This window comes from Pseudopipra pipra, chromosome 11 (genome assembly GCF_036250125.1).
Source record: "Pseudopipra pipra isolate bDixPip1 chromosome 11, bDixPip1.hap1, whole genome shotgun sequence".
Taxonomy (NCBI): domain Eukaryota; kingdom Metazoa; phylum Chordata; class Aves; order Passeriformes; family Pipridae; genus Pseudopipra; species Pseudopipra pipra.
This window is the reverse complement of record NC_087559.1, coordinates 8,897,325-8,917,538: the sequence shown is the minus strand read 5'-3', so window position 1 is coordinate 8,917,538 and position 20,214 is coordinate 8,897,325. Positions and strand designations below refer to the sequence as shown.

Sequence of the window (20,214 nt, the reverse complement as noted above, 5' to 3'; positions counted from 1 at the left end):
TCCTGAATTTCTTGAGGTTCCTTGGAGGCTTTCTCATTGAATAAAGATGATTTGAAAAGAATGTACCTGTTTCGGGGAGATCTTTGTCAATGGTTTTGATAGTCTGGAGAACAAATTATCCAATCTTACTTTTAAATGTTTACATTTAATGGCTGTTTAAAATCTGTTACTGTTGGAATAGAAAGTGTTGGCATGTCGCTGTAAAAGATTAACAAATTTTCCATAATTTTAAATGCAGAACAGAAATGTTTGCTGTTTATTTCTGTGTTTCCTGCAAGATGTCTGACAATTTTTCCATCCTCATCTATTATGAAATTTGCAACCTGGCTAGGATTTATTATCATGCTATTATATTTAATTTCCATATTTTTATTATTCTACAAGTCTTAAAATTTACATTGATACCTTTAAGTTCCTTTTTCATATTGTCTGCTCTTCCTTGCTGCTGATATATGTTCCTTGATATCATAGGATATGATAGAATGACTTTTCTATTTGTGATTGAATTTTAAAATTATTTTAACATCTCTCCTTTTAATTGGATATTTTTCCTTTTTAACTAAAGAAACATTCTTTCATGGTTGAAGGGGATTTTGTTTGTTTGTTTGTTTTTCTTATCTCCTGATTATTATTCACTGACATTTCATTTTCCTCAAAAGCATTTTGAATTTCTGTTTTGGCTTGATGGTTTTCCACAGTACCCGCAGTCAGCATTAATGGTCAAGCTTGTATCTGCAGAGAAGAATGAAATGTGGTCATGATTACTAGTAGTGAATCCATCATGAATATTTAGGTTGGTGATTCGTTCTCTTTATCTATTTTTTCATCCAGGGAGATTGGCTGCTGAACCACCTCAATGCAACTGGTATATTTTTTTTCTGTTAGAAAAATATCAGTTTCTAAAGTATTTCCTGAAGTTGAGCCCCTGTGGTAATGTAACTTCTCCCACATATCATGGTAGATGTATTTCAGTAGGTCTGGAGGGGTCTCAGAGTGACAGCTCTTAATGCACCGTGGTAGCATCCCATACTAACTGGGTCTTAAATTTATAGAAGAGCCTCTAATTCTGTTTTCCTTATGTTTAGGAAGCAAATACAGCAGTTTGAGTCAGGACAGAGCAGGAATTACAGCCACGGGTGGTGCAAGTTCAGTAAAGGACCAGTGAAAGCTGCTGACTTGGGAAGGGCCAGCTCTAAAGGCACACAAAGGTACTTGAGCTAATTTCTGCTGTCTGGGCAAATCACCCTCATGGGTTGGCAGGTGGAAGATGGACATCTCAGAGACAATCAGCCCTCCCAGAGGAACGAGCAGAGGCTGAAGCTTCAATACCCAAACATAGTGAGCTGAGACTAAGGATGTTGCCACTTGGTAGGGTCAGATTTTGGCTGTGGGGAGCACAGGGGACAGTTCAGTGCTGCTGTCTTGCAACACTCGTGATTTAAGGAGCTGCCTCCTGGAGCTGTGTAAACTGGATTAAACAGGGGAGGGATTGGTCAACTGTAAGAGCTTGTGGTGGTAGAAATGAGAGAGGAAATCATAATTGCAAATAGCAGGTGAAAGCAGTTGAAATTAATTAGTACTGCATTGTGAGGTGAAGTTGCAGAAAACTGCACACAGTGCTGTGTGCACTGATTATCACCTGCTGATTATCACAAAATGTCTTTATTTGTCCACGATTTCTTGAGGCATATTGTAGCACCTTCACTTGAGGAGTTGGAGGAACAATTGGATTTTGGCCTCAGAGGGAAATCCTTGTTACTTGAGCAAGTTAAATATCCATGCTGCTTACTCTATGCTTTTCATGTGCTTATTGGCTGTTAGTTTAGCATTTTACAAGTGAGACCAAGAAGATATGACATTATTTTTTCTTTTCACATTTTTTTTCTATAAATTTATTCTTCATGTCCCTGCAGAAACCAAGTTTCCCCCCTATTGTTCTTGTTATTGGCATTATACATAGATAAAGCAATTTAAGAGAGTATTTCTCCTAGTTAGGCAGAGCAGACATACAATATACCATAGGCACATCTGTCAACATGATGCCCCTGCCTGTCTTTATTTTCTCAGTTTGCTTGTGGTCCATTTAAAATTAGATTACGACTGATTGGTTCCTGCATTCAAACGACTTTGCACAATGCTCCATCCATGGGCATATAAAACAAAGCTGAGGCGACTGGAAAGCCTGAGGGATCAATTCCAAATATCACTCTGTAATAAAAACTGTATTTCCTTAATTTTTTTATCGATTCAGCACTCATTCTCCTGTAATGCTGCTGTGGTAATATTAAAACTCAGTGACTGATGGTGGCATCCCATAGAAGTAATTTAAATAGCAGTACCAGGGAAGAGGGAAGGCTTTGCTTTTGCAACAATTTTCCTCAAACTGGCCCAGAGGAACTCCCTTGCAGGGAATAGACTGTGCACCTTTTCCCCTTTGAAATATATCATCTGTATCCCTCTCAGTCCTGTACCATGCCTGCTGTTGGCACTGCTGGGTGCAGCCTTTAAAAGCAAGTAGGAATATTTGAGTTGTAGGTGGGAACAGGTTGTTTGTGTGAGCACAGAACTGATGTTTGTTCTAATGCAAACCCCAGACTATTCTTCATGTAATCCATGATACAAAACAAATGAAAAGAGCATTCCTGTGAAATTGAAGACATTTGGCTAATTAGTAGTCACAAAATGTGTGCCTCTTGCAGGTGGAAATTTCAAAGGACCTTGTGAGGTTTACATTCACAGAGCCAGTCAGCAAAGTGGGAACTGGGCATGTGAGTCCCAGAAAATGCCAGGGAGTCCTTGCTTGCCCGTGGAAACAGGATGGAGATTTTGTTACGTGCTGTGAAACTCCAAGGTCTGCAACACTGTGCTAATGAGAGGTGTTTCTCAGTCTCTGCCATGGTTGGGGAAGCAGGGTATTCACAGTACTCCAGCTTGGGTTTCTACTTCCTGCTGGCACTCACAAATAAAGGAGAATGCTAAAAATGAAATGAAACTTGAAAATAGATATATGGGAGCTCCAGAGGTTGCTGGATGGTTTCTGTGTCAAGAGAGGTTAGTTCCCAATCTGCTCTCATAAGCATCCCAGAGCCATAAAAAAGACATGCCCAGAGGCTGTTTCTGGACTGGGGAAATTTTAATGGAAATAGTCTCCTGTAGGAGATCCCCAGGCTCTGGCAGAGACAATATTTCATGTTGGGATAGGCATAATCTCCAAGATGTTTGTGGCCCAAAACTCAGAATCAAAAAAACAGTGAAAGTATGATCAAAACTGTCCCAGTTGAGATGTGCTAACCAGAATGATTCACAGAAGCAAAACTGATTAATGGGCATGTTTGAAGCAACGTAAAACTGGTGGCAATTTGTGAAAGAGGACTGTGGCAAAGCTTTTGTGGGACTGGGTGCTAGAAGCAAAGCCAAAGGCCTTCTCCCTTGGCTCAGCTGGATTAAAAAGCAAATTGAACCTACTCCTGAACAAAGAAGAGGTTTGAGATCTGGTCCAAAACCAGCATCTCTGCACCCAAGAGGTTAAGTGACACCCACTTTGGCACTAAGTGGTTGTTTCATTGCTCTGCCCACTCGGTACTTGTTGTTGATATCAGATTCTAATTAAGAGAGTGGAAAAAAGGTGGCTCAGACCTCGACTGAGTGTCATGAACATCCCCTTGAGCTGTGGAGAAACACAGGCATCTTTGCCTTGATGCAGGGTGGGTGGGAGTGAGCAGTGCCACAGGCTCAGCCAGGAGCAGCAGCTGGAGGGGAGCTCAGCTCGCTCCACCTTCTGTCACACCAGGGAAGTCTCTCACCCTGGGCCCAGTGAGGGGTGGCCTGTCCCATCAATGCTTCCCAAAGTGGAGGGCTGTTTCCTCTGGACTTGTTTTCTGTTGACTGAAGTCAGGCAGTGGTTTTGTTTGGGTGTGATGCTGAATGAATATTGAGTGTGCCTCTAAGATAAAGTCATTATTTAGGAGCTCATTAAAGTACTGACCTTGAAAAAATTTCCCACTGCTAATATCCTCTTCCATCACTGTGTCAGGGATTGGAGCTGCTTTAGAGAAAGGGCTGTGTGCTCCACAGCCATCTTCCCCCTCTTACCTGGGGGGCCACTGGGACTAGGGCTGGGATAAAACTTTTTTAAGCCTAGAGCTAAGAAAGGACCAGATGTTAACACGAGGTTAAATTGCTAAGTAACCCCCCAACACCTTAATTTTAGAAAAGATCCTGAGGCTATTTTCTCTCTACTCCTCCCTTTAGTGAGCTTGGGTATTGCTCCCTGCTGTGAAAGCACACTTCTCCCTCTTTATTTTCTCCCCATTCCCACTTTCTCTCCTCATGCTCCTGAGATTCGCCTGTTGCTGTGCCTGCAGGTTTTGCAGCACTGCCATTCCCACACATTGCTATTCTGTGTGTTGGAAGAGAGCTGGAGGCCCAGGAGGCACTGTGGACCCCTGTCCATGGGGTCACATCTGAGCCTGCAGCTTGGGAAGCAGATGGGGCTGCCTGCTTTCCACTGCTTGAAGGTAACTTCAGAAAGGTCAAAAGCGAGTTGCTGGACTTCCCCATCAGGAAATCCTTCCTCGTAGTCCTGTTGTGGTTTTCTAGGTGAACCCTGTCAGCATTAGTGCTGTGTTGGCAGATCCTAACTTGCTGCAGTGGGATTCAGGACAGCAAGTGTCTGTGGTGGAGAGTCTGCCCACAGCCCACCTTTCCTTCAGACGGTGTGCAAAGGCCTGCTGGAGCTTAAATAAATACTAATTTGCAGTAATGACATTTAATCCTCTTCAAACCATAATTTACAGTATCAGATTATTATCATAATATCTTATCTACAGTTCTTAATGCTTTATTGTTATCCCATTACAGGGAGTTCTGCTGCCATTGCATATTGTCTACTTCTTTTACAAATGTTCTACAGAAACCTTATTAATTATTAGTCTCATAAAACACCTGTTAATGTTACCATTTTAATAAATCTCCTCCTTAATTAAATTAGGTCATTCTGATAGTAATCCTCTAATGTCCACTGCCTTTCTGTTCTCATCACAGTCTGATTGTAGAGTGGGAAGCAGCGTTCAATTATAATTGATGTAGGCCATAATTCAGAACCAAATTATAACATATAAAGCCATATGATCATTGAGGAATATAATAGATCTCTACACTAAAGTGTCATTTGGATTGATTAGTGCTGTTTCTAGAGCCTTGTTAGAGGTGACAAAAGGCTTAATTCAAACGGATTTTTTTTTTTTTTGCTTTTCTTTTTCTCTTTTTTTTTGTCTTGAATTCATGTACTCTATTTTCTCCTCAGTAAGCAGCATCTACTCCAGCTACTTTGGTACAGTGTTCACAACAACTGCTTTCCCACTCTTTCCTACTGGTGTTCAGTGGGAAACTGGCCCTTTTAAAATTATTTTGTAAAGACAGACTACATGATGATTTTATTTAATGATTTAATAAAACCTTTCCTCCTGAGATAGATGCGAGAAATCTTGCTGATCTATTACTACTGCTACCCGAGCACAGAAGTGCAGTTATGTATGATACAGCAATGCTAAAGCTATACACAAAAAATTAATAGTATATCAGAACGAAGATCTTACCCTAGCTGGAAAGCTGATTAGGCACCAGGAAGGTTTCCCACACTGGGGCAAACATGCTGCTCACTTGGGTCCAGGTCAGTTCCTCTCTGCTAGAGAATGTCTCAGGAGAAACCTGTCCTGGACCTTGCTGGTGCTCACCCATGTCCTGTTTGCATGTATTTGCACTCTCAGCCTTGACTGCTTCTTTTCAGTTTTCTGAAAGAAGTAGAGATAGACATGTTTTATGGGATTAGTGGTGATCTCTCCTCTTGCAGGAAACCCTAGAGCAAAAAGCAGAACTTTCCCAGGACCATAGTGAGAACCTGACACTCAGCTCTCCAGATCTTTTCTGCTGCTGTTTTACATTGCTTCACTGCTTGCCTCCCCTCCCATCATACTCATTTGCTTTCCTCATGACTGCTACAGTCATTCATTGCCCTAGAAAGCAGTGTAGTAAAATGTTATCTGTGGTTTTAATTGATTTAAATATAATTTAGAGGCTCATGTTGCAACATTTCCTTATCAGGGTCTCCCCCTTGCCCTGTGCATGCCTGCTTCCTCCCTGCCAGTCCTCCTGCTCTTCTATGGGCTTTGGTATCCAGTCCCTGTGGATACCATTGAATGCCCTTCTCAGTAGGATATTGGCTTCTCCTTGCCCTGTTTCATGAGGTGGATTCCATCTCTCCCCAGTAATCCTCATTTTTCAAAAAGGATCCCAGGGCTGTAATTTCTGAATCATTTGTGAATCACCCAAAGGATGCCATAGCTACTTTGTATGTGATCTGACCCTTAAAAAAATTTTGCATTCTTGCTTTTAAAACTGAATGACATACCCAAAAGGTTTTGGAGAGAAAAAGCTGCAAGCTTTACTTGGATGATATTGTAATGAAGTATTTTGACTTTTTAAAAATGAAACATTTTGGTCTGTTTGGATTATTTGCCTCATGTTTCCCAACAGTGGAAGTATTTTATGAATTTTTTTCCACACATTTGCTCATAACTTGATGAAATTGTGTTATTTTGATGCCTTCTGCATTATTAACTGTGGTCACTCATTTGCTCATTTCCAGATCCATCAGTTTTGGGGTTTCCATTTCTGCCCCATGTGTTATCCACACTATTTTTGATATGGATACAGACAATGAGCACTGCAATCTCAAACCATTTAAAACAAAAAGTAAGTGGGAGTCTGTGGAAGGGAGCTGTGGAATTTGGACTCTTAAGTGGTAGATGCGACACAAATATCTTGCAAATGATTTGAAAAACCCCGTGAACAAAATAAGGTGCTGGTTTGGTGCCTCTGACTGAATTGCAAGTCATCCTCTAGCATTTTTCTACCTCCTAAACTGCAGCTGTTGTTTGTTGTGGGGCTGCAGGAATTTTTAGGGAGCAGATTCTGCAGCTTGAAATGAGGCATTGGCTCCTGGTGCACACGGTGGATCTTCCTGTGGGAAAGATGATGCCTGTTCCTCTGTCCCCTCCAGGACACCCAGGCGGAAGACGCCCCATTCACTTGTGCACAATGCGATAATTGAGAGGGAGTTTCCTGGAGCTGAATGGTGCCTGCCCAGGGTCAGCAGCTGCTCTTCCATCTTGCCTTCCTCTGACGTCCCATATGAACTCCTGGCATCGGATGTTCGAGGGAGTCCTCCAAGATGATGAGCCTTTTTGTTGCTAAGAGATGACTTCCGGAGGAGCAAAAGTCATTAATTTGTTGGGAGTGGATAAGGGACTGTGAGTTAAGGTAGTTTGAAAATATTTCTACTTTTTTACATTAGGTACAAGCAGAGGGAAATTATCCTGAAATCTGGGGGTATGCTGGTTATCCTTGGATCTTGGTTGTTCCAATGGATTGCTTGGATGTTTCACTACAACTGTGCATAAGTACTGCTGTCCTCTCTCTCTCTTTTGGGGTGCATTTAACCCATGCAAAGTGTGGCAGAGCCCAGCATCTGCTCAGTGCTGTCCCTGCTCTCCACTCGTCGCACAGAGACACGCAGAGACTATTAACTGGGTCAGTGTGGTGATGCTCAGAAGCAGTGTGTGGCCCAGCCTTACTGAACTTTGGTAGATGAAGCGTGTCTGTTGAGTTATAGTCCTACTTGAGAGAGATTCATTGCTCCTACTAGGAGATAATGTGTTTCAGGGTATTTTTTTTGGAATGTCACAGATCTCTGCTGGGAAAGGGGAGGGAAGGCATAGAGTTACTCGTCCCAAGCGCACTGCACTTTACAACTCACCCTCCCCAGAGAATTCTTTGCACCATTTAACATCAAAAAAATCAGCCTGTGGGTCCTTTGCTAAAGACAGGATGGGATTTGTGCTTTGTGGGGCCTGATCATATCCAGGAACACCTTCCTAGCCAGTAGGAAGACCCTTGGTCAGTGCAGCTTGTTCTCTCTGCCTTTATCCCTGGGGTGTTTAGCAGCTGACTCAGCTTCCCATTGCTGCTTTGAAGGTTTGGGGGGGTGGGGGTGTGGAGCTGTCTCCAAATTGCCAGGGGGGCAGCATTAACATCCTCTCTGCCCTGGCCCAGAGCAGCACACAACACAGCTGTGCTGTGCAGGGAAGCGCCTTTCCTTCGTCCTGCACACAGACAGTCACTTACTGCACATTAGCAGGGTCCAGTGGAAAATTTATTTGTGATTTCTCTGCATTCAGATTGAACAGAAATACCATTCTGTGAGAGAAGTGGGCCTCACCAGAGCTGAATGGCTCAAAGAATGGGTCCTATCAAGGCTGATAATCTTCTCTAGCGATAACACAGTGGATTATACAGCGATTGGATGTTGAGAGTACACTGACCTTAATCTCCCTTAACTTTGGTTTTCTTTCCCATCTGATAATAATGGAGAAAGTACATCATGTGCCATGGAAGATTACACACATCCTGCCACACTTTGCAGATGGCAGATACAAAAATCACAGACAATGCTAAAATAATTAAAATGCCCACAAAAAAAATACACCAGTGTATTCAGCTCCCTTTGTGACGCTGTGGCTAAGAAAACAGAGCCAGCCAGCCTGAAATGCACAATATAAATGTAAGTAGATCTTATTAAGATTCTGTGTGGCTGTTAAAGCATCCTCAGCCATTTCTTCAAGCTTAACATCACTGCTAATGGTGAGGAGAGGGAGAGATTAGTTTAGGCTACTTTGAGACACCACAGATATAGGTGAGAGGCATCCTCCGTTGCTTGAACTTGTATTTCACTGGCCAGCTATGTGACTAGTGAAGTGCCAAAAATACAGAAGAGCTGGCACATAAAATCCATGTCTACTCTATCTACTCTGTCAAGGCTAGAAAAAAAAGTCCTGAATGAGCGTTGGAGAGTCAACAAATCACTAAAACAGCAGCTAAAAGAGGAAGTTCAGCACGAGTTCAAGTCATTAAAATTCCCTCTAATGTATGCTCTCGCAGACCAGTGGGCTGACCGTGATCCTGGCGAGCGGAAGGATGTGTGTGGACTTGTGTGCAAGTAGAAAATGGACAAGGTTGATGTTACTGAGCTTCAGCGACGAGGCCTGACCGTTCCTGTCATTCGAGATGGCTGTGTGGGAAGAAAAGGTCAGTGGTGCAACTCTGAGCTGGAGATGGTGAGAAATCAGCTTTTGCACAGCTTTCTTGGGCAAATCCCCACCTGTGTGCAGAGCAGTGGGGAATATTTATGCCTAGACTTTTGCTGGTAGTAGCATGAGGTCTCAAAGGGGAAGGCAGCTGTGGTGTGGTGTGGCTGTGGTGGAGTGTAGACAGAGATTGTTCATTGAGGAAAGACCCTTTCCTAATGGTAATACTTGGCTAAAAAACAGACACAGCCTGTGAACTGTGAGTAGGTTCTTTTTAGATTCTTCCATACAAGCAGTGTAGGAAAAAGGGATACTTAAACCTGCATTGTCCATGTTACCCACATTTCTCGTTGGCTCCAATGGGAGTTTTGTTCAGGAAGTGCAAAGCAGACCTGGTAAATATATTTCCATTCATTCAATAGTTCTGAGATTGAAAACGATAGAGGCTGGGCAAAAGAAATACCAAGGGCATCTCATATCCATGTGTCGCTTCATTAAACATCTGAAAATGGCAATGAAAAAGCAGAGATTGCAGAATGAGATTCCCAGACAGAAGGATGATGATAACATAAAAGCCTCTGTCCTCTGCTTGTACAATACACATGTGGTTGGAAAAATAAAGGCAGCAAACTATCTTTCTATATAATAGACAAGGATTTTCATAGCTGTTATTTGGGATGCATGGGAAGTAGAAAATGGCTTTACACAAGAGAGTCACTTGTTAACTTTGGATATGTGATATGTGAATGTATAACTGAGATAAAAAATCATCTGGTTTCATCCTTCATCCTGTCAGGCAATATTTGCATTCAGAAGCTCCAGAAGTAACACTGAGTAGCTAAGGAATATATGACAAAATATTATAAGCTGACATTGTGCGCAAGAAAATGAGTTTCCTTTTATTGCTCTTTTAAATAGAAGAGATTTGATCAGTCTTGGCCCCCTCAATAGAGGAAAAGAAGTGACTAGACCACAAATTCTTGCAATGCTGCCTGAAGGCATGACAGCTGCTGAAGAAAGGGTCACTCTTTCATACTTGCACAGGTGTCAGGTAGCTCATCTCTGCCACAGGAGAACAGTGTGCAAACAGCAGTATGTTGGGACCTTGCTGTAAGAACTGAGGTGTAAACCAGCTGCCTTCATCCTTGCCATTCCAGTGCTGGCATCATCCCTGGAGCATGAATCCATATCCATAACCTTCACCCTGGGCAGCTCCCTGCCATGGCTTGTCCTCCTGCCTCTCGCTGGCAAACTCCCATGAAGCTCTGAAAGCTGCATCACCTCTTGAGAGCGGAGGTAAGAGCAAGTGTTGGACCATGGTGAGCAGGCTGGGGTGTAAGGGACATCCAAGCCCTGCCTATGTGTGGATGACTTGTCCTCTGGCTTAGCTCAACCTCCCAGCCCCCAGCACTGCCCTGATTGTTCCTAAGCCAGCCCTGCTGCAGTGGAGATGCTGACATTTCTGACGTGGGAAAATTTGTAACAGAAATTCCTACTTGATCACCTTTGGGTTTTTTTGACTGTAGTTATAGTGATGGAGAGGAATTCCCCAGGAGCTGCCAATGTGTCCCTGCTGGTGGCAGCAGGCTGTGAGTTCTGGGCACATGATGTCACGGGGTGAGAGCAGGAAGGTGACGATGAACATCTCAGTCCTTGCACCAGCATCCAACCTAAAAGCCCACTGGCAAGCAGCACATATTCCAATGACAGTGAAGCCTACAGCCTCTGGAGTCTGGATGCATTAGAGCCTAAAAAGAGCTGAGCTCCCTAATGGACACATGCCGTGTTTTTGAGCATCTGTGCATCTTTTCCTGATTGTCTGCTCTCAAGCCCTCGTTTCAAGCAGTGCTGGGCTTTCCACTGCACACCAGCAATGGCTTTTCCAAACTTCCTTGATTGTGTCTGTGCCTGTTGCTCGGTGCTTGAGTGATGAAATGGAAGGCAGCAAGAGTGACAAAGATTAAATGAGCAGCGAGAGGAACATGAGCTGAATTTTGGGAGGGTAATTAGCGGTGCCAGTGGCTCCAAGCAGAGTGAGGGCGTTTGCTTTCTACTATTATCTGTGTGGCACTGGGGAAACGCCAGGCAACTCCCTCTTGATTCTTCTTCTCTAATTAAAAGGTTTTTCTGTGTAAGGACTGGAATATATGAGGAAGTGATAAATTAAACACCATGAGTTCCCCACTCTGTGGTTGTGCTGCAGCAGGAGATAGATTCTGCATCTCACAGCGAGCCCAGCGGAGAAACTGCTCCTTTCCCATTGCTAACAGGCCTTGCAGCACTTCCAGCAGCAGCCGGGGTCCCTCAGCAGGTGTGGAGTCATCCTGCCGGGTTTTCCATGCCTGGTGACAGTGCCCAGCATCAGCAAACTGGCCATGGGACACAGGAGCCATCCCCTGAGCAAAGGCAGAATAAATGCTCTGAGCATGGTAGAGCTCTGCTGGCATGAATCCAGGACAGGAAAGCAAAGGAATTGTCTTCTTCCAGCAGTGAAAAAGCAATAGTAGAGCTGCTAAAAGCAGTTGCTGCAGCCCCTGGGCCCTGATGGGACAGCTACAGGAGATCATCCAGGGGCTATGACCAGGAGATAGCACTCTCTGCTCCCAGCTGACCTCCTGAGCAGTGGGAAATAACAGATGCAGTAAAGCAAATCACACACAGACAAAAAAAGGAAATGGTTCAAGTTGATCCTGAGGAATTTTTCGGAAGTTTTCTCTAAAACATTGATTTCTTTTTTTTTTTTTAAGGCTTGGTTAGATTGAAAGGGAAAAGGGAGGTTGTTTTCCTGTGGCCTGATGTCAGAGTCTAAAAAATGTAGTTCTAAGTGAAAAATAATTTCAAAATAAAATTATAATCTGCTCCTCAATGACAAAAGAATGCTAAAGTGGAATTTTTTAGGTTTAAATATCAGGTTTTCAACCTGACCAGAACAACTCAACTGCTCAGTAGCATATGGAAGTACTTGAGGGAATCCAAATCTATATGTTACAGAGAAAAAGCCTTCTTTCCAAAAAAATTCAGTAAGCTCTCCATAGGCATAACCTCCTGGTCTGTCCATGCACTAGAAGAGATGGTTTGTTACTATCCTTCTGAAAAATTGTTTTCTTTCAATAGGTAAAACTCATGCATAGTGTAAACACACCAAAAAGCACACACCCTATTGAATTTTCAGAGATAAGTATTTTAAATCCAGCCTTTTCCAAAACTCCACGCATGCATTATTTACATTGGAGAATAATAATGTTACAAAACTGTATTACATTAAAATTGTTCCATAAAATATTATGATTATCATTTTTTTGTAGCTTGACTTAAGGTGCACAATTTATATAAAAATGTGAATTATTTTGTTACAAAAAATTATTCAGTGTGGGCTCTGTGTATTACAGTTATTAATCTTTCTATTTAAATGCAAATTTTTCCTTTCAACTGAGAGCTAAAGATACTTTTTATACAACTAATAAAACACAAGTCTGATCTTCTGATCCCTCATCAGGGAGATGGCTTTCTGAGTTGTGTTTGGGATGTCTCTGCTGGAACACAGTGTTACTTTACAGCAAGGATGGTCTCTTCATAAATACATTGAGAATTATCTCCTGGTAAAAATGAAATATTCATTTGTACAGCAAGGTGTGACTTGGGCAATCCTTAGCTGCTTTGTTTTTGTAATAAGAGAAGAGAGCTAAGAAGGGCAGTGTCCTTTGTGTGGCTGTGTGTGGGGCCTGCAATGTAGGAGGGTCGTTTATCCTTGGAAAACTTGATTTGCATCCTAGTGGGTTTGCTACCATGAGAAACTTTAAATTTAGAGATTTCTTTGAGCAGGCTGGTGTCAGCTCAGGTGGGAGCTGGTAGGGTGACTCTGTGAGGGGAGTTGGATGGCGTGGTCAGAAGTGTTTCATCCCACTGTGAAGCAGTTGTTGAAGATATGCCAGGCTTTACAATCACCACAGTGTCTGTCCTGTTAAGAAATTTCAGAAAGCTTCATGTTGTCCCTAGAATGCCAAATACTCCCAATATCACCAGAAACTCCAGGGTCATGGGAGCTATTTGCTCTGCATAAGCCTCAGAGACTCTGTCTGAAGACTCACTCTTCCCATATGCAGAAGGGAGTGGAAGTTGGCCTGCTGGACTAGAAGACTTCCAGTGTCTGATCCCTGGGAGCTGCCATCAGCTGGTGTTTTTGCTGGTCTTGCCATATATGCAAGAATGTGACAAGGAGAGGGGTAACTCCTCCTTATCTGGCAACTTGTGTCCTCGTGAAATGGAAATCAAAGCTGTTTATGTGATTTCAGGCTAATTTCTGCCAATTTTTGTTCTGACAAAGTGCTACTGTTACCCTGAGCAACTCCAAGGACAACTTCTGTAATAATGTTTGTAGTGTCGAACTTCTTACCAGCATTAGCAAAGGAAGTTGAAAACCACCCTGCAAATCCATCTTTCATGGTTGCACGATTACAAACTTCACCTTCCGATGACTGCTGCGTCCTCCTGATGGTTTTCCAGGTCCTGCGTGGTCTGGCAGAGTGTGTTGTCCTCTGGCCACCCTTTGGTCTCCCTTGTTAGTGGTGCTCTGACTAACCCTGGGTGGGAGCTTGGCTGTTTCAGTGGTGGAAACACGGGTAATTGGAAAGGCTAAAGTAGCGAGTGGTGTTATAATTACCTGGCTGTATTAGGCATTTTACAATTTTGACACCTCGCAAGAGTGGAAGTTTAATGAGAATGGAGAGAGGCTCCAAAGCAATCCATTTTCCCAGTAAAGATTGTAATGAAGGTGTGAAATGATGCACAGCTAACTAAACCTGTCTGTAATAGCCTCTCTGTTATAATGTAGTGATCTGACAGACTTCAGAAAAACAATACAGTGCACATGTGTGTGTATATCTATATATCTATATATATATATCTATATCTATATATATATATATCTTTCCTTGCAGTGCTAATGTAATGTATAGTGCAGCTTGACTGGATGTGCCATGTGTAGGTCAGGTGCCAAAATTGTTGAAAGGAAATGCCCCTTTGCAATGTAAAGATAAGTGCACCCCAAGGAATGTCCCAAAAAAGTGTCCCAGACAGGACATTCAAGTGCAGCATGAGGGGCTGTAAACACCCACGCCAGGGCCAGCTGTGACACAGCACAAAGTAATTCTGCAACCCAATTGCATCAGCACAGCCTTCTCACTATGGTCCTGTGATGAATTCCTTGCGGATCTGCTGGGGAGGGGCAGAAAGTTAGCTTAAAGGCATCTTCTTACTGCTGCTTCAGAAGAGGATCAGTCTCTTATTATTAATTTAAAATCCAGCAGCAGCAGCTGTAAACAGAGTGCACTTTCCACAGTGAAACCCTGTAGTCTTTCACTGCCATTGCAGCTCTGTCTTCATTTGCAAGGAATGGGTCAGATTAGGGTGGGTGTGAAGGGGTCTGGAATGAGGGTGGCACATACCACGTGGGCTTCTGCTGGCACTTGGGAGTGAGTGGTCCTCTGAGGATATTTTTGAAAATGGATGCTTTCCTGTGGGATCTTGTGTTCCCAGATTTCATAGTTTTTTTATCTCCCATCCCCGCAGGGTTTTACTCTCAGCTGGCGAGGAGTTGGGTTGCTGTTGAACCCCATGTCCCTCAGGAGCATGTATACTGTGCCCCTCTGCAGCACCCAGGCAGTGTGTTGTGTGGTCAGGAGGTTGTTTCTGCCCACAAAATGTCCCAGAGCTGTCCCCAGCATGGAGCACTGAGGGCTGCTCCAGATGTCTTGCACTCACAGGGCAGGTTCTGTTTTGAGTGGGTAGGTTTGTCTCCCTGGGAGCCCTTTGCCACCTGTTGTCACCTTTGCTTTGAGGCAGGAGCCCGCTCTCAGCTATCATTCTCACCTGGTGGGAATAGGAGGCTGCTGCCACCTCTGAGTTTCCAGCCAGGCTGAGGAGGGGTTGAGGGCCAGACCTCTGGGTGCTCAGAGGTCTGATGTTTCCCATGCTGGGGCCTAAATGCATCAGTGTGGTTTATGGCAGACAGGCAGGAAGGACAGTTTCCATTCTGTGCAGCTCTTGTTCCAGTTTGATCCCAAAGAGAGCTTTTCCCAACTGACCTGAATTACCTCTTCCTTTTCTGACTGATATAAATGTCAAGCACATAGATGAAGAATAAAAATGGAGATAAACACGTTGTTAATAGTAATCATTATGTAAGTACCTGAGCCCATGAATTTCAACTCACATAATTAGTTTTACAGTTTCCTTTACTTGTCAGGACTTGCATGAATATGGCTGAGGTTTCTTATAGCTGCTCACAGGATAGAGCCTTGATTGCTAAACTACATGTGTTTTGTGTGTGGCATATGGCGAGGGCTCATGAAACATAATTGCAGAGCATTAATGTTCAGCTCTCCTGTGGGGAGTATCACATCCCGAAGGGTGACTTCTTTCAGTAACATCAAGATCCTATAGGAAGGGAGCTTCTTTTAAAGATCTCAGCCATATGATTTATGGTAAATAACACTTGTATTCCCACAGTATGTGTTTCTTCTCTAGAGGCTTGCCCTTGTTGGTGCTCAAATTTGTTTTTGTTTAGCATGTCACAGGACTTGGAGCAATACAGTTTTGGCAAAATGTGTGGGATGGCTATGTAAACAACATCCAAGCTTCCTATATACTCTGTGCATCCTCTCCAGTATGTTTAAATGATCCATCTATGCAGTTAAAGTACGCCCACTAATACAAGTTAATACAAAAACATGGTTATTTAACGGCAGCACTTAAGTTACATTTTTATAAACAGAACAAGAGGATCCCCTGGGACTTTGTTGTACAAATAACAAAAGACAGAAGCTCAATTAGTAAAAGCATAGAAGTGAAAAGTGAGACAAAAATCATGCAGAGTCAAATTCAGTAGGTATATTAGTTTGTGTAATATACTGCTTCTTATACATTAAAAGGCTGCATTGAGGAATGAATTACCTGCTTTCCCTATGACAGTTTTCTAAACTGAGGTTGTCAGAATTTTTTTGCAGTGTTCTGACTCAAGATAGGAAAAGTCAATTCCTTAATTCTAATAGATGGAGGTGTCACTTTGATACTTCCATTTACTTTTTTCATTACAGGAAGAGCAGAAATTGTCCAGAATTATTTTTTCATTTTGTGTTCCCCTGAGACTCCAACAATAACCGGCGATAGGGGGTTTTTTTCCCATACTATTTTAAATTAATGTTTTCCAAGCAGCAATATATAGAAGCATGAGCCTCAACATTTGGCCGGCAAGTAAAGCAGGAAAGAATTGAGTTTACGGAAATAAACCAAATCCCTATTCTTTTTCCTTAGAAGCTGACAGCATGTTTCCAACAAGGTGAGACTACATAACAAAATGCTGCACTCTGGCCTGTGCATGCAGAGCTCTTTGGTAATGTGACTTCTGAAGCCCTTTATGCCTTTCCTAGAACAAAGCCATGGTTTCTTTTCTGATCTCCTAAGAGAGCCCAGGAGCCAACAGGGCTGCTTGCAGCATGTGCAATATGCAGTTTGCACCGAATCCAGACACTCCAGAGCCTGATTTCATGCAGCTTCGCATGTTTTAATCCAGCTCTCATGGTACTTCTCTCTCTAGGACTGCCAAGTGTCCATACCAGCCAGTGGTCTCATGGGGAAAGTTCATCTGTACAGAATCCTGGGAATAATCCCAAGGAAAAATGGCTGCTAAGGAAAAACTTAAATTATCAGTGTGTATGTCATTCCATCAAAAGAGTTTCCCAATTAATTGGTTCAAATTGATTGTTGTTGGTAACCTTCCTCTGTCAGTCACTGCTCTCGTGTATTTATGTAGGTCTTAGTGATGAAACTACTTGGAGACAAGTGTGAAATTATGTATTTTGCAACTTAAATCACTCTTCACCAGCTAAAAAGGAAAACCAAGGTGAATACTGACACGAGGAGAAACAGGGTCTTTAAAGGAACTTTTCCAAGGTGGGGCTCTAGCTGTCAGGACCAGCTCCTGGTCTGGGGGAATGTTTGGGACAAAGAGATTCAATTCAGTTCTGTGGAGTTTGGCTGCAGCCTCTACCTCAGTGTGCTGCCACCCTGGGAAGAGAAGAGATGTTTTCAGAGCACAGGTTGTCTTTGTAGACCATTTTGGAAGAATGTATGAATGTGTCCCTTTCTGAGATGGCAGTTTGTTTCTCAATTACTTTTATGTTCTTATATAGAATTGAAAATCATACAGTTGAGTCACTACTGTGTCTGTCACCGACAACTGACAGCTCATTGCCCCTGCTACAAAGATTCTGTGAGCCAGGGCTTGGTATGGTTGTTTTGATTTGAGTTGGTACCAAATTTTGGGATTTTTACCAATATTTTGCCAGTGTTGCAATTGGGTTTGCAGGCACGAGAACACAGTCCTGGTTTTGAGCAATGACTGCACTGGCTCCCTGTACAGGGAACCCAGAAAGCAGTCTTGAAACTTCCTTTCAAAATGTGATACACTGCCTGGCTGACTGCAGCACCCAGAAGTGAAGCAATATGAGCAGCATTGCTTCATTTAATAGTGTGAGATCCTCGCAATGTGTTTCAGTTTATATTATTCTGGAGATAAGAATCTTTAAATACTGAAGGAGCATACAGTGTACAAGCATTGTATTGACATTTTTCTATGCTATCATAACCATGGATTCATCTGCTTGTCCTTATGTTAGCAATTTAATTTTAATCCAGGGCAATAATGAAAAAGTGCATTAGCGGGGAAAAACAAACTCTTCATAGCCTGTGTTCCTTATATTTTTAGGGAATTGAATTGCATTTTCTGTTGACAATAATAGGCTATCTTTTGGTCTGTGCTGTGAACATCCATGAACAACAAAAATGGGTCTGCTAATGCATTGTGAGCCAGAGGAAAATAGACTATTTGTAGCTCTTGTATTGGGGGGCGGATCCGTCTGTGCCCTGTGGCACTTTTACTCTGCAATTTCCTGTGAGGAATTGGAGCAGCTCCTGGGGTGCAGGGATGCACTTCTGCCCGTGCTCACCCTCAGCTGGGAGCCTGCTCTGCTCAGGAGATGTTTCTGCCAACCTGTGTAGATGGGTGATGGTGCAGGACTGGGGCTGAGCAAAGCTGTGGGTCAGGGTTGAAGTGCCCAGGCAGAGGCGGCTTTTCCTGCTCAGGAAGGGCAAAATTCCCCAGAGCTGCAGGGAGAGATTCTAACTGACAACAGCAAGAGTCCCTTCAGATGCTGAAAACCACATCCTTTTCCTTTTTTTTTTTTTCTTTTTAGGAGCAGTTTGGTGGTACAGGCTTTTGCTTTACACAGTACAGGTGATGAACACAGGCTGTTCAGGCACAGGTTTTCCTTGTCACGACACAGCTCTGCCCCCAGCTTTGTTCAAAACTTGGAGCAATCAAGTGTTCAAGAGTGCCATAGAAGCAGAATAATTTGGATTCCATTTTTTAAATAATTTAATCTCTCTATATATGTCTGATAGAGGACTCAAAAATCCTACAAGATGGAGAACAGTATGAGATTTATTTCCCTAAGTTATTTTTTCTAAACTCTTGCAAAGAATATTCTATTACAATTTTGAGCCTTATTAAAAAAATCCTAGGGGAAATGTGTACTATTCTCTATTAAACTACTTAGGATGTGCTCCTAAGAGTCACTCACACTCCTCCCACATGCACCTTCCCACAAGTGAGATAAATTAAGAATGTCACTATCTTTAATGCCAGAAGTATTTCCATCTTCCACTGCAAATATGCAGTGATGCATCTAGAATAGCACTGTCAGGGGAAGAAATCTTCACATGAACAGAATTTAGCTATTTGTGTTCTCTTTCTACATGCACTTAGTGTTTTATCGGCAGGGGATATTTTCTTCAGTGGGATCGTGTTGGCTGCAGGGAAATGGAGAAAGAAGACTCCTTTTTCTTTAGATATGTACCTGTTCTGAGTCCTGCCCCTTGGCCGGTCTGACAGCCTGCACCTAGATCAGAGCCTTGCAAGGCTGTGGGTGTTGACTGGAGGGCATTGCACTTGCTAATAGCAGAGTGGGTGCAGGGAAATTGGTCCAACACGTGCTGGTGGTGCTGAGCGTGGCCTTCACCTCCTAGGTCTGTGCAAAACTGCTGGCTCCAGTGGGGAAGCAGATGGGAGTGAGGACTTGAGAACTAATCTTGTGTCTGGGCTTCTGCCTCTGTGACTAATTGCTCTGAAATTTGCACATGTAATAGCTTTCACTTTTCCTAATACCTCTCGCTAGGTTAGCATTTAAAAAAGATGTATTTTCTTGTCATTAGCAGCACTAGATGCAAATGGGGAGGCAGATAGATATGCATTGCTTATTAATTAAAAATAGAGCCACAAATTTCAGGGAGTGCTGTCAGGCTCCAAAGAGTACCTGATCCCGTGTCCAATGCATGGTACTGTAGCAAGAAATGCACCTACTGCACCACTCCTCTATGGGGACGTACAAATTAGAAATTTCAAGGGCTGTTGAACACTGTGAATTTCCACTGTGGATCAGCACAAAGTTATTTGGCACAGGAGGTTCTGTAACTCTGATACACTGGGAAAGTTCATATTGTGCAATGGCCCTAAAACTCACCCGTCCTCCTCTAGTATGCAGAGATCCAGTGCTAAGATGTGTTTAATATAAAACAGGTAGGATACTAGCTGACTAGAGCAATTTTTTGTCTCTTGTTGCCTTTTCATTATTCATCTTAGGATCATCTCCTATGCTATTTATATTCAGCATAAATAACAATTAAACCAGGGGACAGAGGTGTTATGCTGTGAATGTGAAGAAAAACTCCATGTCCCTGATGTTGCAAAGTTGGAAAGCCAGCCAGGACTGGAGGAGTCCTTAGTCTGAGGAAACGTGGTCCATTGAAAATGCTTATTCCCCATAGGAAAGCATTAACATGCAAGCTACTCTTAAGTGGCCAGAATGTAGTGATTAAAGTGCTCTTGCTGTGTGATCTTGGGCCTCTTGCCCTTTCTGTTCCTTAATTAATTTCCTCTATCATTTATGTATTAATAAAAACAAATTACCTGCTTCATGGGAGGTGAGAGGTTTTATTCATTTATGTTTGCAAACAG

General features: G+C 42.8%; 2 long non-coding RNA genes across 2 annotated transcripts in view; both read left to right on the top strand.

The window, feature by feature from the left end:
• LOC135420037 (uncharacterized) overlaps positions 1-1,326 on the top strand; it is a 47,122-nt gene extending 45,796 nt beyond the window's left edge. The window contains exon 3 of the long non-coding RNA XR_010433303.1: positions 1,086-1,326. This is a non-coding gene — a long non-coding RNA (uncharacterized LOC135420037). The remainder of the gene's footprint in view (positions 1-1,085) is intronic.
• Positions 1,327-5,371: 4,045 nt separating this feature from the next.
• Positions 5,372-10,491, top strand: LOC135420036 (uncharacterized). Its single transcript, XR_010433302.1, has 3 exons — positions 5,372-7,320; positions 8,998-9,144; positions 10,301-10,491. It is a non-coding gene; the product is annotated as an uncharacterized LOC135420036 (long non-coding RNA).
• The last annotated feature ends 9,723 nt before the right edge of the window (positions 10,492-20,214 follow it).